The sequence below is a fragment of the Zootermopsis nevadensis genome, unplaced genomic scaffold (genome assembly GCF_977971745.1).
Source record: "Zootermopsis nevadensis isolate Lab colony 2312 unplaced genomic scaffold, Znev_1.0 Znev_ptg000024l, whole genome shotgun sequence".
Classification (NCBI taxonomy): Eukaryota; Metazoa; Arthropoda; class Insecta; order Blattodea; family Termopsidae; genus Zootermopsis; species Zootermopsis nevadensis.
In genome coordinates this window covers 6,536,203-6,549,319 of record NW_028259156.1, presented here as the reverse complement: position 1 = coordinate 6,549,319, position 13,117 = coordinate 6,536,203, and the positions used below count along the sequence as shown (strand labels likewise).

The following is a 13,117-nucleotide window of genomic DNA, read 5'->3' as shown; positions in this document are numbered from 1 at the left end:
CCTCTCCACTGGATTCCCATCCTGAGGCAGTTTAAATCTTCACATTCTGTTTATCCATGCTTAATTTTAATACTATCCTTCTATCTATGCCTAGTTCAACACAACGACCTCCTTTCATTTTCCCCCCATATGTGCCACATGTCCTACCAATCTCCTCCTCAACTTAATTGCCCTAACAATGTTAAATGGTGTATAACTGTGAAGTTCTTGCTTTATTTTTTATTATTCTCTTACTTCATATTTAATAATTTAAAATATCCTCATCACTACGTTGTTCTCAAACAAATATTCTTCCCTCAGAGTAAGAGTCAAACTTTCACATCACATAAAATAATAAGTTCAAGAAGAGGTTTATGTACAGAGTGTTCAAAAAGTCACACAACCTTATGGGAAAACGCATGTTGTTGTTCAACACATGTAATTTTTTTTGTCCAAGTGGTAAAGAACATTGAGTAGCCATGGGGTACACCTTGCAGCAGCGTATATTTATTGTCATGTAGTATATCCGCTTCGGCAGTTATGCCAGGATGCAGGAGGCCTTCTCAGAAAAGTACAGTTGCTCCAAACAAATCCTCCATCATGCGGCTACACGACAAGTTTCAGGAGACAGGGAAAGTCGAGGACGCATCGAGAAGCGGTCGACCGAGGGTGTTAACAGAGGAAAAGTTGGTCAACGTGCAAGCTGCATATGCTGTGAGTCCCAGGAAGTCTGTTCGACGTCTTTCAAGTCAGTCCGGGTTCTCCGTCGGCAGTGCCCACACGGCGTTGCGCAGGTGCTTGAAAATGTACCCCTAAAAAATCCGTGCCGTCCAGCAACTGCTACCTGGAGACCTTCAACTTCGTCAAGCTTATTGTCAGTGGTTCATGGAATCTGTAATGCCGCATGGGGAGGAACTGGATGATTGTTATTGGTCTGACGAGGTGTGGTTCCATATCAATGGGTACATCAATGCCCAGAATTCTCGAATATGGGCCGCGAAAAACCCACATGAGCTGCACAAGTAGCCTCTGCACTCACAGAAACTTGGTGTATGGTGTGCCATGTCACGTAGTCACATCTTCATGACATTCTTCCAACACACAGTGAACAGTGAAAGGTACGTTACGATGTTGCAAGAATTTCTTAACACGTTATCGGCAGAGAAGAAGCAGATCACGTGGTTTCAACAGGACAATGCCACAACCCACACAGCCAGAAACACTATGGCTTACCTGGGAAAGTGTTTTCCAGGCTGATTGATCTCAAGGGGGTTGTGGGCAGCGCAATCTCCTGATTTAACACCCTGAACCTGAAGGATGTCGCCTACGCAACTCATCCGCACAGTATTCAGGAATTGTAAGCGAACATTCAGAATTGTGTCGATGCAATCCCATGGCCAACATTGCAAAGGGTCTTCAAGAACGTGATTAACCGTGTCCACTTGTGTGAAACACAGAACGGTGGCCACTTCCAGCACTTACTGTGAAATAAATAGTTTCCCCATAAGGTTGCGTGACTTTTTGAACACTCTGTATTTTTGTATTTACGCACTTAGAGAAAATCAGGAGAAAAAAAATTCATATGAAATGAAAGCAAGCAGTAACCATATTTAATCTGCTCTTAATTTCATATGATTATTATTTTGACTTGTTATTCTGTTTCCCAAATATTTGCAAATTTGTGACATTCATGTGAACTAGTTTCTACAACTCACAAACAATTTATGAAGTAAAAGTAAAGCTGTCCCACTATACAACATGTAGGTGCTTGGGGGGAGAGGAAGAATAGCTTCTACTCATTCTTGACCTCAGCACTAGATGGGGGTGAGTGGTCAGCATCACGCCCAAGCCTCACTTTACCCCCAGGAAAGGACCCCGGTACAAAAAATTTATAACGATCTTAAAATCATAAGTGTGTGTGTGTGTGTGTGACATCACATAAATAATGTCAGAGAAGCTGATATTAAGGATACTGGCAAGACAGTACAGAAATTAGAAAAATATAATCTTTACCTCTTTGTTTGACATTTTTACTAATGTCAAACCAGCTAACACAAGACTATTTTCATGTAAGCATAAAGCTGGAGATACCAAGAAGTTGTTGCCTGAGGAAAGAGCCCCTGACACCCAATGGGTGAGCCCATAGCTAGTATGAATGTGGTGGTGGCACAGAATATTATGCCATCCCTGATGGAAATTAAAACATGGCCATCCAATTCACAGCCAGTCACTTTACTAATTAATTATATTGCAGATGATAAATATTGGTACTGAGCAAAAAGTACAAGGATCCATTCGTACTACCATTCTTTCACCACAGTCATTACAAAACAGGCAAATTAAAGTAAACCTGGGCCTGCTACAATGCAAAATGTAAGTTGCACAGTAAACTATCTTGGTCTAGTTTCAATAACCCATATAAGAACATGCAAGAAGGAACACGACAAGAAATTAGCAGAACTAACTAACCTCTTCTAGTTCACCAGATTCAATCACATCCAACCATCTTTCTTCTTCACTTGATGTCCCACTATCCTTGCCTTTTTCTTCTTTGATGCCTTAGGAGAGGATCCCACTTGCCCTGACCTATCCATTACCTTAGCTGGAGATCCCTTGTCTTTCATTTTGTCAGTAGAACTTGACTGACCAGCACTGGAAAAATATTAAAGTCAGCATTCCATAAAAGAAATTCAAAGAACTAAATACAGTAAACTGTAAAATTGGAATATTGGACTTTGTCCATCATCTATATTTCCAAGTCTAGGTCTGAGGATACCTGAACCAGGGAACCTAATGTCTAGGGTTTCTATCCTTTCTGTTTTACCTGAAGACAGATCTAGCTTCTAAAATGTTGTAACTTTATTGAAATACAGACAGTGTTAAAAATTCCACTTTTATAGATTATAACACACCATCACCAAATATCTTCAGACTTCAAATAAATATATAAAACTAAAATATATTCAGTAAGTTATAAACAAGCTAATAAAGAAACAATGATATCTGTGAAAAATGTGTGACATCTTCTTTCATCCAGGTGCTCCAGTCATGGCAAGGCTAGTAGGAACTGCAACTTCATTATTTTCATTTTAGTACACCATTTCTGAGCATAATTTCCACTGCAGCAGATTCCAACTTTTTAATAACTGTTTGTATAAAATATATTTCACATAGAATTTGTAGAAATGTTTAAGATGTCTTAATTTTGACAGATCACATGCTGAGCTCCAATGGTTCACTAATTATGAACATTAAACCAAAAATTAAATACAGATTTTGCACAAGTGCTATGTTATTATTTACATTTTACATCAAATTTCAGTGACACTAGTGCCACTCCAATTACAAACCTCAGAAATCTCCAAGGCGATGATCACAGCAAATTTGATATTATTTATTATAAAGGTATGATTGGTCATAGTGGCACGCATATTAACTCTGCCAAGTTTCACGTAAATTTGTTAATTGATTAAAAGTTCATTGGGCAACACAGATGGCTACATAGAGACATGATACTAAAACAATGTTTTTCCTTACAAAATAAAGGCAGTAGGCTATAAATTACAACAAATAATGCAACGAAAGATGACACTAGGGTGCATCATGCTTGATGTAAGACATTATTATAAAGCATAAATAAATTATTGTTTCACTTACATGTTTATTTGGTTATGATGCTATCAGCATCATCAAATGACAAGTCCTGTGAACCCTCACTTGCATCTAATAGCTTCTTCTTTTTATGTTTTTATGCTTATGTTTCTTATGCTTCATCTGTAGTGGAAACTCATTCATATCTGCAAAACATACAATTTGATGATGATAGTAACACAATTATGATGATTATTGATTCATTACAGTTGTTTCATCAACTGCATAAGTTGTGCAATAATGGCTGTGAATTTAAAATGCTTTATAGGGGCAGTCCCAACCTATTTTAGGGCACTATCCCAGCATCTGCTTTGTGGAACTGAGGAAAGTCGCAGAGATGGTATCCAGAATAAGATGGAAACCCATGACCTCAAAATAAGACACTGCTGGAGTGATGTCCATTCCTTAATTTTCCTTTAGCTACCCATCAGTGATGTACCAAGTGCAACTGTAAGCCAACCACATAGTTATAATAAGAAAAAACCAAATTGTTCAGTGATAAGAAGCTGTGTTTCCTTAAACTCATACACCCCATCGACAGCCAAAACTGGTGAACGCAAAAATAATACAAACTTTTGTTCCTTTAAACCTAGAAAACATTTGTTGAATTATGTACCATAAAGTGGTTATATGCAATTGATCAATACAGATGACAGAATAACATTTTATATCACTGCCCAAGATGAATACAGAACCATTATTTTCGACATTTCACATACCAACACTAAGTTTGTCTTCTGTACTTGTGTCTGTACATATACCCATTAAAAATATCAGCCTTTTCGTTACATCAATTGTCAAACACCATCCATTAAGTAGCGTCCATATCGTCGGTTTATTGAATTTTCAGTAAATTATAAGTGAGCTCCACAGTCAAGACATTAACCTCCAAAAATATATTAAATGTTCATATATTATTCATTCCCAAAACAAATTTCCACCATTGCACACAATAATATAATATTTTTGTAGATAGTTACAGGTTTGAACACATTTCCATTAAACCGGTAATAAATGGGCTATCTAATCATGATGCTCAACTATTAGTTATAAAAAACATAAACCTTATTTCTAACTTTCGCAATGATAAGAAGGTAACTAGAGTGATAAATGAAGTCACTTTAAATGAATTTATACAACATCTCAGTAGTGAAGATTGGGAATTATTACTCAGTGGTGGTGATATGGATTCGAAGTTCAATTCTTTTCTAAACATCTTTTTAAGCATATTTGAAAAAAGTTTTCCTACTAAAACAAAGAAAAAATTGTCTGAAACCAATGTATGGATAACTAAAGGAATCAAAACATCATGCAAATGTAAGCGAGCTCTTTACCTAAGTAGCAGGTCCAGTAATAACCCACTATTGAAGCAACACTATAGAAAATATTGCAAAATTTTATCTCAAGTCATTAAAGAAGCTAAACGCATGCATTACAATAAATTGATAGTAGAGTCTGAAAATAAAGTAAAAACTGTTTGGAAAATTGTAAAAAAGGAAACTGGCAAACAATCTACAGACATTGAAAGCCCACCATTAATGATAAATAGTAACAGAGTAAATGATCCTAAACTTATAGCTAACTATTTTAATACCTACTTTTTAACAATTGTAGAAAGAATGAACAGCAGTGATACCATAACTCCAAAAACCAAAGATGCAATGAAGTTCTTGGCTAAGGCAATTCCTAATTCATTTCCAAATATTAATCTTATTCCTACCACACCAAATGAAATTAAAAGTATAATAACTTCTCTCAAGTCAAAAAATTCATGTGGTTATGATGGAATTTCATCTAAAGTACTTAAATCTTGTGTAGATTATATAAGTATTCCATTAAGTTATCTCTGTAATCATTCAATGGCTGTAGGAATGTTTCCTGAAAGACTTAAATATTCAAAAGTAAAACCACTATATAAAAAGGGTGAAAAATCCTGCATCTCTAACTACAGACCTATTTCACTGCTGACAACATTTTCTAAAATTTTTGAGAAAGTTATGTGCAAGAGAGTAAATCATTTCTTAACTCAAACAACATCCTTGTCGAGGAGCAATTTGGATTTAGAAAAAATCTCTCAACAGAAAAGGCTCTATTTAGTTTCACAAATGAAATTGTATGTGCCCTTAACAATAAAATGCATGTGGGTGGAATATCTTGTGACCTAGCCAAGGCATTTGATTGTGTAAACCATGAAATATTACTAATGAAACTGAAATTTTATGGAATTCGAGGTATAGCAAGACAATGGTTTAAATCCTACCTAAATAATAGAAGGCAGAAAGTAGAAATTGAAAGCCCCCATACCAATCATAATACCTATTCAGAATGGGGTATCATAAATCACGGAGTGCCACAAGGCTCAGTTCTTGGGCCGTTACTTTTCCTCATATATATAAATGACTTGCCGGCAACTGTGAACTCTATATCCAAACCCATTCTTTTTGCTGATGATACAAGTATCATTATTGCACACCAAGAATTGATCTATCTTGAAAATATCATGAATGATGTCTTTGCCAACATAAACAAATGGTTTAGAGCTAACAAACTGGCACTAAATTTTGAAAAAACAAACTTCATAAAATTTGTTACTAAGCACAAGACATATCCTAGATTAAATATAGGTTTTGAAGAAAAATTAATTGTGGAAGTTGAAACAAACAAATTCCTTGGCTTACAAGTCGACAGTACCTTAAATTGGAAGAAACACATTGAGTATATTATTCCCAAATTAAGCTCTGCATGCTTTGCCATGAGAACAGTCGTACCACTCATGACAATAGATACTTTAAAGCTAGTTTACCTTGCTTACTTTCACTCTGTATTGTCATATGGATTAACTTGGTTAAAAGGACACTTACCTTCCATTCATCCTTTACTATGGGAAAAGTTGAGGGTGTGTAAACCTCATCATTTGTCACGCCAAAAGATTCTTCACTCAGAACATCCACATCATTTTCTATATTGATTTTATTAATATTCTGCTGTAAAATTATGAGTCAAACATAATTCCTTGAGATGGTATGCAATAAATGCAGGTATAAACTGGATGAGAATCTACAATACCATATTCTGAAATAGAATATGGGGTGCCCTCAAGCTAATACTGAGTATATTCTGGATAAAATTGTATCTCACAAATCTTTTTCACATAAAAATTTCCAGAAAATAAAAAACTGCCTAAATGTTATGTGTGGCAAGAAAATTCATTAACCTTGTGTTGATGGAACAAGAAATTTACTGGAGTATTGATGCCAATCCTCTTACACAAGCATCTCACATTCCATCCCCATAGATACATACATACCTTCTTTCATTTATGAAGGATAATTCCACACTGTTAACTGTGTAGCGGTTATGCTCATGATTGCCATAACATAATGAACACAAGACGGGAATCATTTTCAACCACGTTACAACATAACGACTTGAGACCTTTTTATATAACTATTAGTTGTGTTTCTTTTTATATACTCACAGAGGTACCCTTCAGAGATGGAAATATTCCTTCAGCTCTGTGCAATATAATTTTTGGCACTCTTGTTGCAGCAGACTCCAGAATGTTCTTAAGGTATGAAAATTGTTCATCACACATCCTGATTGTATAGGAAACTAGCTTGAAACAATCCTACTAATAGTGCTTCACACGTCTGTATAAACGCGGTCAATGCTATGAGCGTCCTTTTACAGTCAGCGATAACGTTTCTGCCTTACAATGCACAGATATGAGAAATAAACTAGTCCATAGGTTTTCTCTGCGAGTGTTGAATGTTTCATGTTAACCAACATTTCGGCAAACAATGTAATTTCGGTCTGGAATTAATAGATACGAAATTTGTGGAAACATCTTCCCATCGGATCACGCCATTGAATACAGTGAAGAAGTGAAGGCCGCGACATCCCAGAAGACAGGAATCTTCGTATCTGTCGCCGTGTGAACATGAAATCTTACCCTCAATCTGTGTAATTCCTTCCGCTGACTGTGAATATCCTTTCCCACAAGCAAATAGTTTTTGTGCCACATGTCGAAATATGTGCAATGCAAATCAAAAGTTTAAGACAGTAAGCTTAAGTTTTATACGCAAATTTTAAATGCCAGTTTATTCATCTTATGATAAGTTTCTCAACTTAAACCTTGCACCAATTTGCAGGGAAGTATCTGAACCTGGTAATGTAAGATAAGAGAGATGTAAAATACAGACTGCCTTATTCAAAGGGCAATAACCCATTTCTTTTCCAGCAGAAACTAAAGCTATCTGAGACAGATACTAGATACAAGGCACTTCTTATTTTCTCTCACTTCAAGTACTTGACCTTCAGACGAGGACCGAAGAATACAAAGTTTCCCATTAGACCATATTCTGAGCCAGCTTAATACAGTCTATACCCTCACACACCACCTAAGATCCATTTTAATATTATCCATCATGTTTCTGTCAAGCCATATTGTAGCATGAGATTACTTATACCAATATTATATTTTAGCAGAGGTCGTAGAACAATGATTTTTATTGAAGTACACTTTGAAGTGTGGTGTATTTGTGTATTTTTGTAAATCATGGCCACCTTTTTAAACCCTGAGTTGCTTGCATTATAATAAATTAACAGATGCCACCTTTGAGGATGACCTTTCAAGGGTTGAAACATATTTCATCATCAGTAAGTTGAAATTTTATCTCTTGTTTTAATTTAGTATTAATATTAATTTAAAAATTACACTGGCATTAAGACAAATGTGAAAACATTGAATGACATTTTAATAACAGATTATTATCTAATTTCATTAGGAATTTATACGTCAAATGTATCTAGAACATGTTCGTATACCTGAGCTCGATCCTTGAAAGTTTGAGTTCCGATGGGGACGTCGAGCTGAAGAAGAGGTATCTCCACATTCACTGCTTGTGTTTGTCAGTTTGGTGAGTCATTGCTAGGTTCAGTTGTAAGCCCGTAGAGCAGCAATTTTGTCTGAAATCTTTGTGGTTTTTTCTCCACCTAAAATTCTGGAAAAATATTATCAGTTCCACATTCTTTATAATTCCAGGTTCACAATTGTCCGCCCATCCTACGTAGTTAAAAGGGTGTCCGATAAAAGGAATGTGTTTATTACAGGTTTATGGTACTGACACAAAAAATTGGATCACACATTACCAGATGGTGTTAGACTGAAAAAATAAACGTGAAAAGAAGTAATTGGTAACGTTTTAAGATGTATACTTATGATGTGAGCAAAACACTAGCACTTTTCAATGCATGGTCTTCAAACTCTGTATAGTGAGAGATCTCTGAAACGTAATTAAACTATTTAAAAAAAAAAAAATGGAAAATAACTTATAAACTGGGCAAATTGTTTTGATTTCACAACAACTGACATGTAACATATGTACATGTACTACTAACATACCTGCAAAGTCTAATATTTCAAAACCTTAAAAAGCACCATGAAAAAAATTAATGCTTCAGTACCAAGAAACACTTCAGTTTTTGTTAAACAGTACAGTAAATTAAATTAAATCCGTGGCATAACAGTTCCAGAGAGCCAAAGGCGACTAGCTTGCCTGCTGGCCTCGCGTTCACATGCCTAAGCAGAGGTGAACAATCATCCAACCAAATATAGGGTGACGTGTGGTCAGCAGGACGAACCCCCAGCCATTGCTAGCTTTCCTGACCAGATTACGCTACTCATTGTAGCTCCCCAATTTCCTCAGGATGCTGGATTGGCACCGGACCCATACACTGGTCGAAAGCTCATGAGAAAATTTCTTCTCCACCGAGACTCGAACTAGCGCGCCAAACGGTATGGTATGGCATACTAATACAAGACAACCACAAACTTCATAAAAAGAAGTATTTTGATTATTAGCTATCACAAAAACTTGTGTGTTATCTTAATCTGTAGTAGAATTCAGTTTTGAGTGAATAATATATAACAGTCAACTATTAAGAGATCATTTTGAAATTTATGAAGATACACTTGCACTCTGGGTGACATGAGTGAGAACACAAAATTCAAGTTTTTGAACATAAAATGATCACAAAAATTAGCAATTAAGGACACTACACAACAAACCTTGCAATTTACATAGGGCCACCAAATTCTATTAGGATAGTGAAATCTGAAAGGCTGGATATATACCTTAGATGGAACACAAGAAATCAGACAATTTTAGTAGGGAAATGTCATGGAAACCACGCATTTAAAGACAGAGCAGGGGTGAGAGGAAAGCATCAAAATGGATCTTATGGACATATGTTCTGAGGATAGGAAGTAGATGAGACTGGTTCAGGATCATCTGTATTACAACAGTATTACTAAGTGTAATGTTTCTGGCCTTTCTTGTTTAGAAAATTAATATTGTTTAATAAATTTGATTTCACGTATAATGGAGAGAAAATGTACTGGCACATGTACCAGTCAGTCACCTAATCATTCTGGTAGCCAGTGACTGTACAGTCACTTGTCACAAATGATAGGTGGCGACTGCACAGAAACAGTCAGATACTGGTCAGGAAACTGTATTGCTGTTTTTACCAGATGATGGGGGTCATGCTCAAGTGTGACAGTGATGTTTCTGAGGATAACAGCAGAGGATTCTCTGAACATTTCTTTCCTCTAGACTGAGGTTTCTTATGTTTAACCACACTAACATCCAATTTTCTGGAAAGAAACATAAGTGTGTCAGCACTTCTAGCAGAAACTGTCTGCAATATAGCAAAATTAAGATAAACATAGTGCTATATGAAATCAGAGTTTATTCTATTGCTGTGTTTGGTTATCATTATACCGTAAAAAGGAAGATGTATCGAAACCTCAATCACAGCCTCCGACACACGGATCTAACAGAGGACCGAATGGAAGAGGAGAATTGAGGCCATGGACCAAATACAGGCTGGAGTCATAGAAGAAGAAGCTTTGTTTTTATTTGTGACAATAATCCTCCATTAGCATATGAATGCCCAATTACTGAACCAATTGCACTCAAGCCGTGAGAACCTTACTTTCATCAGGCATGATGTATATACTACCACAGATAGTACCAACATTTGACAGTCCGTGAAATGGCGTCTATCATCCCGAGGTTGGTAGGTCTCTGTGGTTGGTATTAGTAATTGCGTCATAACTGAAAAACAGTAGAATTCGAGTTTTATTATGCTTCTGCTTTGACATAATATCTTCCTTCCTTGACTCCTTTGAAGTACATCTTTTAAGAAAGTTATATGTACAGTAGGTTTATATATTTAAACGCAACATTTTGTATGTGAAGGACGAAGTAATTCTGAAACAAAAATTATAATATAAGTTATATTCAAAATGGAGTCCTACACAAATGAAGTTCACGTAAAACAAAATTCAGAATTTAGTCAGGCGTTTCTGTGGGATGATCAGTCTTTAGGGCAAACCGTTAGAAATGAAGGTGACGAGTTTTCCAAGGGCCAAGACATGTTCTTTTATTAAATCATGCCTAATTGGTATATTAAAAACCACAACATTCGTACTGGTTAGTGCAGCAAGTGTTCTCTTTATAGTATTTATACAATTCTTTGTCTCATTTCTAGCAATGTCATTGGCACCTCCCATAATTACTACATGGTACTGAGAGCCTAATGATGAACAGTCTCTTAAACAGTTCTTCAATACACCTTTTATCTTAGCACTAGGCCTCACTTCACCATACATGCTTTGTTCTGAGCTAATTGCCTGGCCTGGAGATTCCAGGATCACACTGATGTGTAAGGGTGAAACAGAGACATTGATTTTGCCTACCATTTACTTGTTAATTGTGTTCTCTGTATATATGTCTTCAATATTAGAGATCTTATCTGTAGCTAGTTTCTTATTTGACTTGTCTTTCAAATTAAAAACAGCTGATCCAGCAATTTGCAGGGCCTCTTTTGTCTCCTCAAGAGTGATGGTGTATGTTTTGAAATGTTTCTGTGGTTGGTATTAAAGATTGCATCATAACTGAAAAACAGTAGAATTCGAGTTTTATTAAGCTTCTGCTTTGATTTAATATCTTCCTTCCTTGACGCCTTTGAAGTTCTTCTTTTAAGAAGGGTTTTATGAAAGTTATATGTACAGTAGGTTTTTATATTTAAACGCAACATTTTATATGTGAAGGACGAAGCAATTATGAAACAAACATTTTGTGATCCTGGTAATTCTGAAGAAATGTATTATGGTGTAAATATACCTAGTGACGCTGTCTTAGAATCTGATGCACTGAAAATTATGAAGAAATACAAGAAAGCGAGGTTTAAATCGTTTAAGACAAGACAGGAGGCTGTGGAATTTTCAATTCAAGGACCTGAAATTTTAGTTCCCATATCTGTATTATCAGAAAATTTAGAAACCAGCAATCCTGTAATAGGAGAAAAATCAAGTCCTTTCAGAGCACCTAAATCACAGGATTTGGTTTGGCTCAGAAAAGTGATAGAATGTGGTGACACTTATACATTCAGAAATACCGTCTGGGATAATCCTCGGTACCATTCTTCAGGTATGCAGGTTGCTTTCTTGTAAGTAGTTTTGAAATGTGTGTGTTAATAATCTACATAGAATTCTTAACTCGGTCATCTCTGTGCCAGTCCGGGTCCATGGTTCAATTCCCAAACGGGCTGAAACTTGAGATGAGGGGTAAACCAGGCTTTGGCATATTAATCTGGTTTATATGAACGAAGGAGGTGTGATTAGATGATACTTGGTACACCTCACTTCATCAAAATTTGAGTGATTTTATTAATTTTGGCTTTGTCCAATGTATCACATTGGAAAAGAGAGTGGCGCCATCCTGGCGTGTGAAAGTCTCTTACCCCGACATTCTGTCTAGTGACCGTTCATCTGAGGCGCCCTTGTAGGTGTAGAGTGACGGTTGCCAGATAACCGCTGCTTCACTACGACTCGGACCAATGGAATTCAAATGTGGCTGTTCGGCACGTTTCCGACGTCATAAGTGATTTTTTGGGGGACGAATCGGATTGTCATATTCAATTCAAAATTCAAGAACAGTTAGTTTGCGGGAATATAAAAAGCGAGATTGCGTTGGTACGCGCTCTCAAAAAGTTCGGTTCTTCAAGGCAAGCAGACGGTTTCTGCTTGATTCTTACAATTATAAATACAACAGCCGAATCATCGCGCTGCCCTACAATCAGAATAACGTATTGTACTACAGTGTCTCGAAAGGAAATAAAAGGTGAAACATCTCCAAGGTGACTTCGGTGAGGTCTGCAGTTGATCATCCCCACAGATTTCATGTCCTTGGCGCACGGCCTCTCCAACTATCACAGTCCCCGTATAATCCCTGAGAGTCGGACAATCTTGCTCGCCGACAAACCCTACACCAATTATTAGTCCTTATATCCTTCCGCATTATCCGAATTTATATCAAGCTGTAACCGCAAGCAAACCAGGCACGCTACTCGGCTTGATCCCGTGGCAACCAGAGTGAGAAGAAAACAGTCTGCGGAAGGGCGGTTGCATCTCTGATTT

General features: G+C 36.6%; 1 pseudogene across 1 annotated transcript in view; it reads right to left on the bottom strand.

The window, feature by feature from the left end:
- The window catches only part of LOC110833085 (uncharacterized), a 45,404-nt pseudogene extending 36,466 nt beyond the window's left edge, over positions 1 to 8,938 (bottom strand). Inside the window, exons 1-4 of the transcript XR_015536960.1 lie at positions 7,109 to 8,938; positions 6,492 to 6,614; positions 3,643 to 3,776; positions 2,449 to 2,537 (exon numbers count right to left, since the gene is read on the bottom strand). The product of XR_015536960.1 is annotated as an uncharacterized LOC110833085 (transcript). The remainder of the gene's footprint in view (positions 1 to 2,448; positions 2,538 to 3,642; positions 3,777 to 6,491; positions 6,615 to 7,108) is intronic.
- Positions 8,939 to 13,117: the final 4,179 nt, after the last annotated feature.